Consider the following 17,629-nt stretch of genomic DNA (forward strand, 5'->3'; position numbering starts at 1 on the left):
ATGAGACGATATACGATAGAATGAATGTAAAACTAATGTTCTCCCATGTAAACTATCACATAATTCACAATAAAACATTTAAGAAAAAAAAAAAAAAACTAATTGCAATACACACTATATTCCGAAGATACGCCTCAGTGTAAAATGGCACATGAACTTAGGAAAAGCCGTTTGGCAGTCTCTCAAAAAATTTATATAAGCCATTACTGCAAGAACCTAAGAGAGATCTATATAAATAGAAAAATATTACATGCTTATGGATTGAAAGACTTAACATGGTGAAATGGCAATACCATCAACAACAATCTAGAGATATAATGCAATCCCAATTCAAATCCCACCAATTTCTTTAATGAAATGGAAAATTGAATCTCCAGCTTTATTTGGATAGGAAGGAGGCCCCCAAAAGCTAATGCAATATTGAAGAAGAATAAAGTAGGCAGCGCCTCATACTTTTAGGTCTCAAAATGTATTATATGACCACACTAATCAACATAGACTGGTGCTGGTTCAATGACATATACATAGACCAGTAGAACAGCACTGAGAAAGCAGAAACAAATCTATCTATCTACCAGTAGCTGATCTGCAACAAAGGATCAAAGTCTACTCAATGGGGAAGACACAATCCCTTTAACACATGGTGCTGGCAACACTGGAAAGCCCTTTGTAGAAAATGAAACGGTATCCAGACTTCACATCATGCACCAGAACTAACTCAAAATGGATCAGAGAACTTAATGTTAAAAGTGAATATTGCTGCAATCAACAGAGATGTGCACCTGTCTACTGGTGTCATGCTCTTCAGAGTATTTCATTTCTAGCATTTTCAGCAAGTGCCTGCTTTCCATAGTGGTTGTACCATCTTACAATCCCAACATCAGTGTGTAAGAGTTGCAATTCTCCCACAACCTTACCAGCATTGATTAGTTTCGGTTTTCTTGATCATTGTCATTTTTGTAGGGGTGAGATGGTATCTCATTGTAATTTTGATTTTCATCTCTCTAAACCAAGATGGTTTGCTTTGGCGCTGTGGGCTAATGCGCCAGACTGCAAAGTCGTTTGAACTGCAAGGTTGGTGGTTCAAGCTCATCAGCTGCTCCTTGGAAACCCTATAAAGGGTCGCTATGGGTCGGAATTGGCTTGATGGCACTTAACAACAACAACAGAAGACGAGCCATGTGTGGTGCTGTAGGATAAGCACTGGACTGGTAAAGTCATGTCAGCAGTTCTAGCTCACCAGCTGCTCTTGGAAACCTTATACAGGGTCACTATGAGTCAGAACTAACTCGACAACACTAAGTAACAACAATCTTTCAACATTATCCCTCTGGAATCTCAAACATTATTTTCTGAGTAGATGTTACTGTCTGGAAACTAACTGACCCAGCAGATCCTCTGAGAAGCCACTGTTTTGACTGGATCTTTCCTTAAAGTTACCCTAATGTGGCACAGCGGGCCAATGGACTGGACTGCAAGGTCAGTTTGACCTGCAAAGTCAGTGGTTCAAACTCACCAGCTGCTCCTCAGAAATCCTATACAGGATTGCTAAGGGTTGGAATCGACTGGATGGCTGGAACTTAACAACAACAATGAGACTCAGGCAAGTGTATTACAGACAGAACTTATCTGCAGCCATCCACTGACTGCATAGACATGCTCAAATATGTTTTATTTGTAACAAACTTATGCATATATGAAGTATATATGACATATACATAGACCAGTAGAACAGTGATTTGGCTTACCCTCCAATCACTTTTACATAGAGAGGAGGTACTCACATAGTGGTAGGGTTACATGCCTGGACTCGGGTATCTGTGTATCTTGTCACTGAGACTTTGGGCAAGTTACTTGATTCTTCCTTTTCTTAACGTCATCAGAAAGAGAACAGAGATAATGTTGTTGTTGCTAAGGATCATTAAGTTGGTTCAGACTGAGCAACGCTGTATAAGCTTTCCAAGGAGCAGCTAGTGGGTTTGAACTTTCAACCTTTGGGTTAGCAGTTTAGTGCCTATCCTACAGTACCACACCAGGATTCCTGAGATAATAATGCTCTTTTTGTTAAATGTTGACTAGTCAGTTCCGGTGCATACAGACTCTGTATAGGGTTTCCGAGGAGTGGCTGGTGAATTTGAACTGCTAACCTTGTTGTTCAAACCGACTTTGCAGTCCAGTGCTTATCCTACTGCACCACACCACGACTCTGAGATAATAATGTTGCGGTTAAGTGCTGCTGAATTGGTTCCGACTCACAGCCACCCTGTATTGGGTTTCCAAGGAGCAGCTGGTGTGCTTGAACTGCCAATCCTGTGGTTCACACTGACCTTGTGGTCGAGTGCTTATCCTACAGTGCCACACTAGGACCCAAGATAATGATGTTATTAAGTGCCCTCGAGTAGCTTCCAACTCACAGGGACCCCGTCTAGGGTTTCTGAGAAGCAGCTGGTGGGTTTGAACTGCCAACCCTGTGGTTTGCAGTCCAGAGCTGATCCACAGCACCACAACAGAAGTCCCTGAGAAAATACAGTATCTATAAAATAGAGTTGCTGACAGGCTTAAACAAAATGATATACTGGGAGTACTCAGTTCACTACCTGGTATGCAGTAAACAGTAATTGATAGGTATTGTGATGATCATTACCATGGAGTTGAAAAACTGTTACTTAACTCCGTAATTTAGAAGCACACCAATCTTATTGTTAGATTATAGGGTTATAAGCAATATTTATCTCCTTTCTACTTATTTACATTTTCTGAATTTTAATATTAAATATATATATGTTTTTAAAAAGACCGATTTATGTTTTAGCTAGACTTTCCTGCATGAGAAGCCCTGAGGGTACTGAGGGTAAGCATGGGAGAAAGATGAGGCTTTCTGTTCCCATAAAGTTCTACAGCCTCAGAAACCCTACACTGACTGGGTAGTGTTATGAGTCATAATCTATTTGATGGCAGTGGGATTATTTTTTTTGTTGTTTTTATCCCTACTTCGAGTAAAAGAAAAATTTAAACAAGATCAATTTCACTAAACATGACAAAGGTCAGCCTGAGATGAAAATGTCAGCAGTGGGAGGGACAGAAACACTCAGAACCAGGAAGCAAGAAATGCAGTGGTGTCTGAGCAGCACTTGCCATACACTTAACTTCTCTTTGTTCATTCGGTCATTGGTGAACTTTGCATCAAATTCACCACAAGGGCAGCTCTCGCTCACCCTCAGGCACTGACCATGCCTCTCATGTCCAAGAAGATGTGGAATAGGACATCCCCCTTCTTCCATTCTCAGGAGCTCACAATACCTGCTTCCATAGCCTCCAGGATGCCTGTCATCCAGCATTCTCCTCTACATCTTAAATATCCTGTTGTCTCTTCGGCTCTAACTGTCCCAAAGGAAAGACTGTTCCTGCCTTCCCGAGGAAACAGCCTGCAAATTCCATCCACTTTGGAGAATTTGTTCCATCAGTCATTCTCTCCACTGGTTCCTTCCCATATGTCTAAAAATATACTCACTTAGAATAACTCTTTTCTTGATACTGCTGCTCTGCCAAACACTCATCACTATTCTTTCTCTCTGTTTTTCAGATTAATTACCTCTATAAGGCTTTCTACTCCCATAAGGATTTACACCCTCGGAAACCCTGTACAGGGTCGCTATGGGTCGGAACCGACTCGACGGCACTTAACAACAATTATCTCCCTCCTCTTACCCATACAATCTGACCTCTCTCTCCACAAGGCCCTCCTTCTCTCTCTCAGTGCTCCTCAGTCCTGCATGATCACATGTCCAGAAGCTCTAATGTAATGGGGCTGAGAGGCAGGTGAGGACTCAAAGCACAGGTTGAGAGCCACACTCAGGGGTCTGTCACCAACCCCACAGTCTCTTGTCAGACTTGCTCTTGTGGCCTCTCTGTAGCTGATCAGGTCCTCCTCCTCTGAGCTGTCCTGCCCTTGGCTTCGGAGACCTTACCTGCCTTCCTCTCCTGCCTCTCTGGCTGCAGTTACATGAAGGTCAATATAATCTTATTCCATGAAAAGTATCCCAGTACATGGATCCACTTGGATGACTCATGAATTACACCCTCCACCACTTGATGTCTCTTCTGAGCTTTATGTCTGGATCTTTACCAAAAGCCAAACATGTTCTGCCATTCCCCTATACCTCAACATATATGAAAAGTTACCTGACCATCACAACCTCCTACCAATAAACTGCTCTCTGGGCTTCCCCACTTCTGACAATGGGTTCACTAAATGCCTAGTCTGGGAGTGTGGTGGGTCTTTAAGACAAGCACTAGACACCAGACCACAAGGTTCGTGGTTCAAGCTCACCTGCTGCTCTGCTGAAGAAAGAATGACGCTTTCTACTCCCACATAGATGTACAACAACCTCGGAAACCCTATACAGGGTTGCTATGAGTTGAAATCAACCTGACAGCACTTAACAATAGCAAACGCCTTGTCTAGACACCTTGAAATTCTTTCTCATTTACAAGGAGTTAAAGAGTAGGTCTCCCAGAAGTACCCGTTCAGTGTCAACCTGTCAATTTCCCCTTACTGTCAATTCCCTCTGGGTGATGATACTTGTGTTTTGCAATGTTTTGTTCTTCCCTTCCTAAATACCATCTAAACAAGCAGCCTATATCCAAGACTCACCCTTTTCCTAGCCACTAGCTGGCATCCTGTCACCCCAGGATGATGTGTTTTATATGCAACGGTTACTCTAGCTGTTTTAAGTGCTGAGCAGGTTACATGGGGAGGTGATCTTTCCACAACCGAAAAGGAAACCAAGTACAGCCTCTGAACACATCAGGAACAGTGAGTGGCTGTGGACCTGTCAGTAACAGTACAACATCTCTGATTCCACCCAGATAGCCTCCCAGTTAACCTGAAGCCACCCTTTAGAGGATGAGGTTTCTAGGCTCTGATTGTTCACTCAGCCCCCTTGGCTCTCTTGCTAGCAATCTTTGTCTTAAGCATGACCCAGAGCAGACGTTCTTCCCTGGAAATGGTCTATTTCATGGCAAACCCTCTAGTTTTGAGAGGACCAAACAGTTACACCAGGGCAAGGGCAGAAGATCACTTTCCTAGGGGAGAAACTCAGTGGAGATCTGGCGGTTAAACCTCAGTTTTGTCCTCAGAAAGAAGCCGAGATCTTGAGTGGATAAAAGAAAGGGGGGGGGGGGGGTTGCAGGGCCCAACCTCTAGATAACATGAGCATAGTGCCCAGCATATGTTGGGCACTCAAAAAATTAGTGAATAAATAAATAAAATTGGGGCTGGATACTAAAAAAAAAAAAACCTTCCTTGCAACATCTACAAGTCTTTGATCACATCACCTACAATTCGATTAAATTTTTAATAAATAGGCTTTGGAATCCAGCAAATAGCTTCCTCTAAATCTGTAAATATGGTAAGCATTAAGGGAATAGCTTAAGTGAAAACTTGCTAAATCAAATTACTTTCTATCTGTAATTTGGATGAGATCTGACAGAAGCCCTGGGCATTATATAGAGGAGATGAGCAGAGCACAGAAGTTTTTAAAGACAAGCTGCTAGAGGTTGGTAGTATAGTGGTTACAAATCAGGCTCTAACCTCAGGGTCAGCAGTTCCATGGGAGAAAGATGAGGCTTTCTGCTCCTGTAAAGATTTACAGCCTTGGAAACCCTGTATAGGGTCACTATGAGTTGGAACTGACACCGTGACACCAACCACCAACCTCTGGAGGCTGGAGGAGGAAAAAGGAGCCAGGACAGTTGGTGTAGGATGGTTGCTGGTAGGATCCGGGGAGCCCAGTCTTGATGTTATTGTGGGGGATGTAGGGTTCTGTGAGATGCAGAAGTGGGTGCAATAGTCCATAAACAGGGAAAGCAGGCATAGAGCCAGAGGACCAGGCCTTTCCTGCTTTGAGGAAATAAATAAAACTTGGGTCCTTCCAAGAGTTGCTGCCTTGTTCACTTCCAACATCTGGCCCCAGAGAGCCTTAGGGATTGGGAGAGAGAGAAACAAGGAGTTAAAGAGTAGAGGACTTGGTAGACTTAGTGTCTCTAGTTTGAGGAACTGTTTCTCCAGCCTGTGGGACAATTTGGTTAGGAAGGTCACACACACTAAATGGCTGCAAAGGCTGACAAGGTAGGAAAGTCACCTTAAGGAGCCAAGAACAGGTTTCCATAATCCCCCTACCCCAGCTCCACAGTCTTCTCCTAGGTCCCCTTGAATAGCTCCCTCACCCAACTTGGAATTTTACCTACAAGGTTAGATGGCTCCCTACAGAAGCCACCAAGAACCAAAAAGAGGTATTTTTTAGGCATCAACTCGTTAGCTGTGTTTGGCAAACAAAATGATTCTGCATATAGAGTTCATGTTATTGTGACTAGATACAAATGCAGAAAAGAGGGTGCACTGCAGAGAACCACAGAAGATAGACTCAAACTCTCATTGTCACTGAGCAGACTCTGACTCACAGTGACCCTATGGCGTGTACAAGTAGAACTGTGCTCCAGGGGGTTCCAATGACTGATTTTTCAGAAGAATATCACCAAGACTTTCTACCAAGGTGCCCCTGGTGGGTTTGAACTTCCAGTCTTTTGGTTAGCAGACTAGCACGTTAACCATTTATACTCCCTAGAGCTTCTAAATGACAGATTTGTTGTTGTTAGTGCCGTCAAGTCGATTCCGACCCATAGCGACCCTGTCTAGGATTTCCAAGGAGAAGCTGGTGAGCTTGAACCACTGACCTTGCAGTTCAAACGACTTTGCAATCTGAACACATTAGCCCCAGGACTCCAAATGACAGACTAGAAGGGGTGATTATAGGACATGTTGTTGTTAAGTGCTGTTGAGTCGATTCTGACTCAGTGACCCTGTATAGGGTTTCCAAGTAGTGGCTGGTGAGCTTGAACCACCGACCTTATAGTTCAAATACACCTTACAGTCCAGCGCATAAACCCACAGTGCCACACCCAGGCTCCACAGGACATATTACTGGGTAGGAAACCTGACTCTGAGGAAATATGTAGCACTTTGGAAACTTGGAAGAAACACCAGAGCTTATCTAATATAGCTTCTACCCAGGACAAGGGTCATTCCTCTGGCATCCCTAACATGTGGGCATGGGGACCAAGGTCACACTCATGGCCACCCCTAGCTCCTACTCCATAGTGGAGCAGCTGTCTGGGTTAGAAATTCTTCATTACTGTATATTCAAACCTGCTTTCCTGTGGATAGACTATTTCATCCCTTAGAACAGCCAGAAAGAAGCTGTTCCCGCCTCTCTATTCACATCTGAGATTAGTAAGGAATTTTATCCCATGGTATCTCTTCTCTTAGTTAATTTTTAGCCACCCCTCATAGGATGTGGTTTCTTCATCCTGTACCATGCGCTCAGTTCCATCAGCTCTCTTGCTAGCAACGTCTGTCTGGAGCTAGCACAGCTCCAGAGGAGACCTGTTTCCTGCAAGTAGTCTGAGAGTGCAGAGGAAAGCAGGGCAGGATTGCAGCCCCCCCAGATTCTGAATTAGCCTGGAGCACATATGTTGTTTTTGGCAGCTGAATCTCCCAACTGGCTCATAGTAAGCCTGTATGTCACCAGATCCATTTCATATTAACTTGTATGCACACATGGACCACAGCATAGCCTGACAAGTAGAAAAGTTGGACTCAGGTACATTCTTTGGAGTGGGGGTGGGTGGGAAGTGGTGGTGGTGGTAGGGGGGCCTGGAACTCTGGTAGGAATGGTGGAAGAGCTGATGTCACACTCAGCTGTCAGAAAACAAAGGTGTACCTCTTTAGTTGTCACCACTGCTGAGTTGTGTGGACCTGGTGCATTCAAGGTTCAGCTCCACCTGTAGCCCAATGCCAAGGCCGAGGAAGGTATTGTTGCTGGAGGTGTGATGGATGTTAATATTACAAGAGGTGCTAAAGACTGCTCTCATCCACACTGGCCTAGCATTGTGGAATTCACAAATCTGCCAAAGCCTTAGACAATTTGACTGGCCAGTTGAATCTAGTGGAAACACCACTCATCTTGTTGGATGTCCACTGGCAGGTCTGTGTACCATTTATACCTTGGCAGTGCTGGACAATGTTAATTCAATGGCTGAGCCAGTAACAGGCAGGCACCAAGCCCACTGTTGTGTGCTTGCATCCAACTGTGATAAGTCTACATATGTCAAGTTAATAGATGCTCTCTGTGCTAAATACCAACCACTCTGATAAAGGATGCTGACAACAATAAACTAGGGACATAAGTGTGATGCAGTGAACTAATTGTTATGGCTTTTCTATCCAAAGTCTTTGTAACCCCCACCAAACGACTGGGTAAGACCATGAAGATAGGATATATTTCCTCTTTGCCTGATGGGTGGGGGAACAATGATTCAGTCGTAAGTGATTGTTAACAGGGTTAGTTGTGATGGTCAAACTTGGTACTCTAAGTGGAAATTGGTCAACTTTGCCATCCCGCTGGGTATAAAATAAGCCATCTCAGAAGTAAGAATGGAGATCTCACTACCATTGAGAGAGAAGAGTCAGGAGGGGAGGGTGTCCTTATGACACTGACAACTCTGCATGCTGAACCTCCTCCATCCAGCAGACAGAACAGTGACCTAAAAGAAGTGGCAGAGAAGCAGTGGCAGCAGAACCAAGAGCAACCCCGTACAGGGCTTCAGAGGCTGAAAATCTTTACGAGAGCGCAAAGCCTGATCTTTCGACCAGTGGAACATCTGGTAACTTCAAACTGCTGACCTTGAGGTTAGAAGCCTCATTTGTAACCACTACACAACCAGGGCTCCTAATCAAGCAATGATAGTGATTCTCAATTCTAGAGGTCCAAAGAATTGAACTTGAAATTGAAGAAATCAAACGACATATTGCATTGGGCACATTTGCTGCACAAGACCTCTTTAAAGTGTTCAAGAGCAAAGATGTCAGTTTGAGGACTATGCTGAGCCTGACCCAAGCCATGGTGTTCTCAATACCCTCATCTATATGCGAAAGTTGGACAGAGAATATGGAAGACAGCATAGGAATTGATGCATTTGAGTTATGGTCTTGGAGCAGAATATTGAAAGTACCATGGGCTGCCAAAGAACAAATAGATTTGTGTTGGAAGAAGTACAGCTAGAGTGCTCCTTGGAGGCCAGGATGGCCAGACTTCGTTTCTCATACTTTGGACATGGTGTCAGGAGGGACCAATCACTGAAGAAGAATATCATGTTTGGTAAAGTGGAGGGTTGGAGAAAAAGAGAAAGACCCCCAGCGAGATGGATTGGCACAGTACACAGGTCAAAAGTAGCAATGATTGTGAAGATGGCCCAGAACCAGGCAGCTAGGCAGTGTTTCATTCTGTTGCACATAGGGTTGCTATGAGTCAATCCCGACTCAACACCTAACAACAACAGAATTTGTGTTCCCACACAAAGTCTTGCCAGTATGAAGTTGCTCCACTAGCCCTTCTGTGACTGTGATCTCCATTTTAAAAAAGGAGAAACGGACTCAGTCCATGCCAAAACTGGTTTATTCACCATGTGAACTTACTTTAAGACTTAATATCTACCTAATTCTGAAAGGAGAGACAATGCTTAAAACATTTAGCATGCAATGCAAAAGACCATTAGGATTGAAACAGATCAAGTAAAGCAGAGTCCTTTGGGTCAGGAGGCTCTCTTGCAAAGTGGGCACCTCCAGGCACTTAGTTGGGGGCACCAGGCTTGCTGACTCACAAAATCAACTGCCTTGGAACTGAAGTGTATGGCAGACTGGTTTGCCCTTTGGGCATTTATCAGCAGCGCTAAAGGAGCTTTGTAACATTATCTGAACAGGGCGGAGGCCAAACCAAGGAGCCAAGGTCCAGAAAGAAGCATGTCAGCAGGCATGGCTGGGAAGAAGCTGACTTGACCAAAAAACTGTATCCTGAACATTTCTGATTCTGAACTGTAAAATGCTAACTTCCGTAGCTGTGGTGGTTGTTAAGTACCATTGAGTTGAGTCTGACTCAGTGACCCTGTATAAGGTTTCTGAGGAGTGGCTGGTGAGCTTGAACTGCCAACCTTGTAGTTCAAACCGACCTTACAGTCCAGCACATTAACCCACAGTGCTACACCAGGACTCCCTAGTAAGCCCCATAATTTTGAGTGTAATTGTGCAGCGTGTGTGGGAAGGACAGCTGGTGCCTGAATTGGAAAAGAAGGTTGTTGGAGGGTGGAAGCATGTCATATCTCTGCCTCATAGAAATAGGCCTGGAGCTGATGAGTTTGATTTTCCTTTCCCTTGTGAAGCCAGAGGAGGTCAGATGCTACCCACAAGCCTTTTTTGTTGTTGGTTTGTTGTTGTTTTTTTAACAGTATGCCTTTGCAAAATTGACAGAGTGGAAAAACCCCCCAAAGTGGTTGATTGCCATTGTGTGGTTGATGAGGACTATGGCAAAGAATCTCAGGCCCAGGATGTCATTAAAGAATATTTCAAATGCAAGAAATGAACAAATAAAAAACTTGGCTCTCAAAAAAAGAAAATAAAGAGAGAAAACAAGGTGGAAGCCTGGGAGAATATGTGCTGGCTCAGCTGGCCCTGGTTTGCTGGGTTCAGAAACAACACTCACAATACACTTTTAGGAAAACAGTCTTCAAACAGAATGGAGTCTAGAATAAAGACATCATCCCAGAGCATCAACCTCAACAAATACAGGAATACTAGTTTTAAATTACTAGGTTTGCTGAGCTTGAGGTCAATCTGCTCAGGAAGCTCAATTCGGTCTAATTAAAACTGACAGTCACCCAAATGAGGAAGACCTCAAGCCAGGTGTCAACTGCACCCACGAGCTCTAATTGTCACTGGAGTCACAAGTTACGTGCTCTCTATACTACTGAAAAAAATATCCCTTCTGAAAACCGGTCTCGGTACAGCAGTCTCTGTTGAGTGTACAAGAGCAAGGCCAGCGGTTCTGAGACGTTTTCTGGGTTCTGAATGAGAAGGCAAATATCAGAGTTCCCATTTTACAGATGGAAAAACCAAAGACAAAGATAAACATGCTCACTTCAAAGCATGGCTCCACCAATACACTGTCCTTGGGACAAGACTAGTAATCTCCCTGGACAATCTCAAGGGCTATCAGTCACACTGTTACTGGTTCTGACAAATTGCAACCCTTTGGCTCCCAAGACAAGAACGACATGCAACTGTCTTCCAACAGGATTGCTTCAGCTGGCACTGGGTCATGTGTGTAATTGTGATGGTCCCTTAGACTAAGACTTTGTTCTTGGAGTCCCTGGATGGTGTCAATAGTTAATATACTAGGTTGCAAATTGAAAGGTTGATGGTTTGAGTCCACCCAGAGCCATCTCAGAACACAGGCCTGACACTCTACTTCCAGAGACTGTTGTTGTTAAGTGCCGATGAGTTGGTTCCCACCCATAGCAACCCTGTATAGGGTTTCCGAGGAGCAAGTGGTGAGCTTGCATCACCAAGCTTGAGGTTCAAACCAACTTTGCAAGCCGGCAATATTAACCCACAGTGCCACACTAGGACTCCATTGTAAACTCTATGGAGCACAGTTCTAGTCTGAAGTATATGAGGTTGCTTAAAATTAAGTCTGAGTTGATTTTATGGCAACTGAGTTGACTGTATTTGGAAGCACACACATTCTACTTCTCTACTCGTGTGTGACTTCAAGACAGCACACATTCTAATTTCAAGGTTAAGCACCATGGCTTTGGAGCCAGACATGTGGATACAGTTTCTATCTCTGGTTCTATTTCTAGCTGTAACACTCTCAGGAAGTTATTGAACTTCCCCAGATTTGTTTCCTCATCAAAAGCATACAGTAAACCACCTTCAAAGGATTATGTGACATAAGACCTGTTTAATGCTTGGCACAGAGCCTGGCTTCCAAATGCTTCCAGTCAATGGTAATCAATAGTATGATTAGCATCAGACCTCACTGAACACAGGGGAGGCAAGGAGACCAAGGTGGCCGCTAGATGGGGTAGAAATATTGTAACTGGTCATTCAGCCACTGGGTTCTAAGGAGCTAGTCTTTCTGGAAAGTCTGTGGAGTCTGCCTGATACACCTCTCAGATCATTATACACACATCTGTCTTCAAGTGAGAGTGATGTCTGCAGAACCTGGAGTTGTGGCCTAGTTATCTATATGAGAGGGCTTTACAAGGTCAATAGAAAACGTCCATTATCTTTCAGTTCCTTTTTTCCGTGAACTTTTTGAAGCCCCCTCCTATGTCTCCCTAACCTACAGAACATCCTGCAAATAGTTAAATACTTCACAAGTTTTCAAAAGTAAAAACCTTTCAGACAAGCACTGAGAGAGAGGAGAGGTTTCTGGAAGGAAATGAGTTAAGAAGGGAGTGGTCCTGGCCTGCCAGCAGGCAGATCCTACAGTGGATCCGATCTTGGGGACAGAGGAGTCTGACTTCCAACACAGCACAGAGGGAGCAACAATCTCTCTCAATTCAGCCTCCCGATTCATGCTGACATCAGGCATGCTTCTACCTCTTAATAACAACAAACATGTTTTCATTAGTACTTTGTTTTTTCCTGCTTCTACCCAGAGTTTGCAATGAAAATCCTTATTTAAAAAATATCTACTCTGTGGTTAAACTTAAATGAGGGCCAAAGTGAAACACTTCTTTTCCCTGGGGAGAAGAAATCTTGGCCTATGACTCAGGAAATAGATATTCAGTTTGAGCCCAAACCTCAACACTGTGCAGTAAAACATTCCTACTGTGGGCCCTATGGAAAGGCCCAGTCTCAATTGAAGAAAAGAAAAATTCGGAACTTATAAGGTTGAACCATATATATTTCCCACTTTTTAGAAACTAGTCAAATATCAATAATTTCATATGGTCTGATCTAATGTTTACACACAAAACCCACTGCCTTCGAGCTGATTCCAATTCACAGCAACCCTATCTAGGATTTCCAAGATTGTAGATATTTACAGGAGCTGACAGCCTCATCTTTCTCCCAAGGAACAGCTGGTGGGTTTGAACTGCCAACTCTGTGACTTTGAGCTTAGCATCCCCATGCATAACCACCACTGTCACCAAGGTTCTTTAATGTTTACACACAAGTTTAATTTACCTTCTAGTGGATATGCAAGTTAAAATCAAACCCCTTCAAGCAAGGACTGTTTTTCATCTTTCTGTAGTTTTTTTCATCGTAACTGGGGCTGTTTGAGCACATATTGGGCACTCTAAATACCTGTTGAATTGGAAAGTTCTGATGAATAACAGGTTTTCTGGTTCTGCTTTGATGGATATGTAGGGAGCTCTGTACATGGAGTGGAAGCAGTCTGAAATAGTGGAAGGATGGTCGGCTGGGAGCCAGGCCAACCTGGGTATTTCTCAACTTCAAAAAGCACAAAGGCATCTGTGAGAGTACAGCATTGGTTCATTTCCCAAATGTTTAACAAGGCCTGTTAAGTGACAGACAGTGAATCATCCTGACATATTCAGCGGTAAGAAAAGAGCCAGGTTCCCACCTGCAGGGAGCTTACTGTCTCAATGAGTGGTATTATCACTCAGGAAGTGTGTCATATAGAAATAAAAGGACAACTGTGATAGCTGTGACGAAGGGCCTGGTGTTCAGAACTCTGGCCTGGTCACATCAGTTAGGAAGGTTTCCCCGACTGACAGACTAATAAGGTGAGGTCTGAAACATTAAGTAGGCATCAATTAGACATTTAAAAGATTAAGTGGGACATTGGGTTGCTATGAGTTAGAGCCTACTTGATAGCACCTAACAACAACAACATGGAGGCCTGGTGTGGCACTGTAGGATAAGCACTTGACCACAAGGTCGGATTGAACCACAAGGTTGGCAGCTCAAATTCACCAGCTGCCTCACAAACCCTATACTGGATCGCTGTGAGTTGGAACCAATTAGACTGAACATAATAACAACACCAACAAAAGGAGTTAAAATGGATTTAATGACAACTGATTCAAAAGACAGGTTGGTGATAGCTATAAAAGAATACATAAAGAATGAAAACCAAACCCAATGCTATAGAGTCGATTCCAACTCAGGGCAACCCATGTGTCACAGAGTAGAACTGTTCCATGGGGTTTTCTTAACCAATCTGCAGAAGCTGACTGCGTGACCTTTCTTCTAAGGTGCCGCTGAGTGTGTTTGAATCTTCAATCTTTAAGTTAATAAAGCTTAAAATGATGCCAAAAAAGGTTAAGCAGGAGAGAGTGAAGCTGCCAACTGATCTGAAGAGCACAGAGGTGTGTGTCAACTCCCAAACTTGCAGCTAGTACACATTTGACCAAGCTTGGATGGCAAATTGGCCAGAACTCAAACAAAGGCAGATTAAGATATCTGATACTGAGAACAAGTGCAAATTGCTACAATTTGACAAACTAGACTTTTGACTATGAATGCAGTGACTCAAAAGCCCAACTGGAATGGAAACAACCTTGTTTCCTCACTGTACTGGACTGATAGGGATGAGAAATGTACTCCTTGGCTATCAAATATGGGGTTGGAGGTACGAAGGCATGAAGTGGCTGGTTTACAAGCTTTCATGAGTGTGCTTAATTGCAGAACAAAAGGGGTAAAGTAGAATCCCCAATTAATAGGTTCCCTCTTTCACAGATGGATCTGGTAAAAGGGGATGAGGGAAGATCAAGATAGGATTTTATGATTCAATCATGAATAATTGTTAGCAGGATTAATTGCAATTGTCACAACTGTAATTATAGAAGATGCATAACTAAAAGGAGAGCGCAGGTAATTTTTCAGAAATAGACAATCCCAGGACCATCAAGAAGGAAGAGCATGGTTCCTGGAGGCAGGGCTTGATGGTGTCTAGGGTGGAGGTGCAGTGAGGTTCGCCGTCAGCAATACCACAGAATACCAGGCAAAGCAGATCAGGGCAGAGCTCCAAAACTCAGAACCACAGAGATAGGAATATTTAAAAAGTTTGAAGGCTTATAGCTAGTGGAACTTGTAGCGGAAGTAAGAAATCATGTACTTTTGAATCTGCTGGGCTCCACGGCCCGGAGCTGACAACTTGGGTGAAACCAATTGGAAAGACCAATGGGGGAGCAGACATACCACAGAAAAACACCGCAGGAACCTTGGAGCAAAGGTGAACAATACACTTTGTTGGTTTTGCTTTGTTCTGATTTTCTTTTTTTAGGTATCTGTTCATTGGCCCCCCCACTGTTTGCGCACCTCCATTCTGGAGATCAGAGGGAGTGCGTGAGCAAGTGGACACTCCCCACCCTCACCACTGGTGGGTTCTTCTGCCACGCATGCCCACAGATACTTTCAGCCCAAGAGACGGCCCTGAACTGTTTTTTGTTTTTTAAAAAAAAAACAACAGAAAAGGCCAGAACAAGGGGTGTGTAGAGAGATAAAGAGATGAAAAACAAAACAGGCCAAAAATTAAATTAAATCCTGAAGTACAGCGTAACAATCAACAGTAGCATCTTGAAATCTATCAGACAGCTTTGAAGGCAAGAAGCTGAGAGACGACATTAAAGTTATACTCATATTGTTTGTAGTTGTTGATATGTGCCATGGAGTTGGTTCCAACTCATAGCAACCCTGTACAGAGTTTCCGAGGCTGGAAATCTTTATGGGAGCAGAAAGCCTCATCTTTCTCCCACAGAACAGCTGGTAGTTTTGAACTGCTGACCTTGCGGCTCACAGCCCGATTCGTAACCATTACGCTACCAGAGCTCCTATACTTATATTAGGCTACAGATTTTTTTTTTTCCTTCTCTCCCTTCTGTCTCTTTTCTGCGATTATACACTACAGAATCCAATCTAGTTTTTGTTGTTGTTAATCTAGTTTTTGTTGTTATTGTTAATCTGGTTTTTGTTGTTGTTGTTTTGGTGGGGGGTTTTGTTTTCTTGTCTTTTTGTTATTGCTATTTTGCTGTTTTATGCTCCCCCTGCCTCCCTTGGGGGTCTCTTTCTCTCCCTATATTACCCAAGAAGAGACATCAACTGCTGCCATATAGTCAAGCTACAACCACACTCTATAAAACACCAAAATCCAGGCAAGAACCATTACCAATGGCCATACACCAGGGAGGCAGACAACACCTGTGAAAGCTGTTCTGAGTTAAGCAATTAAGAAGAGTGAAAAGAGAAGGCCACATCCTGATCACATCTACCTGGAGGCAATCAAAAAGCATAAAAAGAAACAAAAAAACAAAAACCCAAAACACATACTCAATTAAGTATTAAAGCCACAGATAAACACTAAACATTTCCAAAAAGCAAAGGCAGATGAAGATACCAGCACATGTCCAAAAACAAGATAAAATGTCTGAGACAAATGACCTAGAGGTAGATCTGGACTACATTCTGAAAGGAGAGAAGGCCTTGGAAATGCGTGAGAAGGAATTCAGAAAAATGATTATAAAAGGTTTCAAAGCACTTTATAATAGAGTTGAGAAAAACAAGGAAGAAGTCATGAATGTGCTACAGGAACAATCAAATAAGACAGATACAGCATTGGAAACAATTCAAAACCTACAGAAAGAGGTCTAAATCATCAATAACAGAATATCAGAAATAGACAATACATTGAAATGGCAAAGAAGTAGAACAGATGAGATGGAAGGCAGAACCAGTGAGTTGGAAGACAAATCTCTCAATACCACTAAGATAGAAGAGCAAACAGAAAAAAGAACTTAAAAATCTGAAGAAGTTCTAAGATTCATGTTGGACAACATAAAGAGGAATAACTGAAGAATTATCAGCATTCCAGAACAAGAAGAATCACACAAGTCCAGAGAGGAAATGGTTGAAGAACTGCTAGAAGAAAATTTCTCTAACATCCTGAAAAGTGAAAAGATAAACATTCAAGAAGCTCAATGATCCCCAGGAAGGATAGACACCAAAAGAAAATCACTGAGACATATTACAAACTCGCCAAAAATAAAAGATAAGGAAACACTCCTGAAAGCAGCTAGGGAAAAGAGGAGTGTTACATATAAAGGCAAGCAAGTCAGATTAAGCTTGGATCTCTCAGCAGAAACCATACAAACAAGAAGGCAATGGGGAGACATATATAAAACCCTGAAAGAAAAAAACTGTCAATCAAGAATCCTCTATCCAGCAACGCTATCAATCAAATATGACGGTAAATCAACACATTCCAGGATAAAAAGAAGCTAAGGGATTTTTCCAAAGCCAACCCTGCACTACAAAACATCCTAAAGGGAGTTCTGTGGACTGAAAACCAACAAGAACAACCAACAACCAGAGATTGACATATGTGGCAGCACCTCCCAGAATTAAATTTACAGAAGGAAGAGTCAAAAACAGAACAAAACTATAAAAACAAACTCAGAGAATCTGGGAGGTCAATCTATGATCAAAACAATTACAATGTAAAAGCAGGTAAACATGTAGGAACAGAGATTCAGATGGTGAGAAGGTCAGGTAGATTACAGGATAAAATACACTGCATTAAATGGAGGGAAAAGTTAATGCACTATAAGGTAATCTCAAAGAAAATTAACACATCACAACATACAAAGAAAATGAAAATCAAGAAGAAAATGGGAACATCAAAACTATGAAGAAACTCACAAGAAAGAACACAAAAAGTGTGAACTCAGCAAAGGAAGAAGACACACAGAACAAAGAAAGCAG

General features: G+C 42.8%; 1 protein-coding gene and 1 pseudogene across 1 annotated transcript in view; one reads left to right on the forward strand and one right to left on the reverse strand.

The window, feature by feature from the left end:
* Positions 1-17,629, reverse strand: part of ITGB5 (integrin, beta 5) — a gene marked incomplete at its 5' end in the record, with an annotated part of 195,936 nt that overhangs the window by 120,350 nt on the left and 57,957 nt on the right. The window lies entirely within an intron of this gene.
* LOC102824250 lies at positions 6,110-10,475 on the forward strand (annotated as a pseudogene).

The sequence above is a fragment of the Chrysochloris asiatica genome, unplaced genomic scaffold, assembly GCF_000296735.1.
Source record: "Chrysochloris asiatica unplaced genomic scaffold, ChrAsi1.0 scaffold00130, whole genome shotgun sequence".
In the NCBI taxonomy this organism is placed as follows: domain Eukaryota; kingdom Metazoa; phylum Chordata; class Mammalia; order Afrosoricida; family Chrysochloridae; genus Chrysochloris; species Chrysochloris asiatica.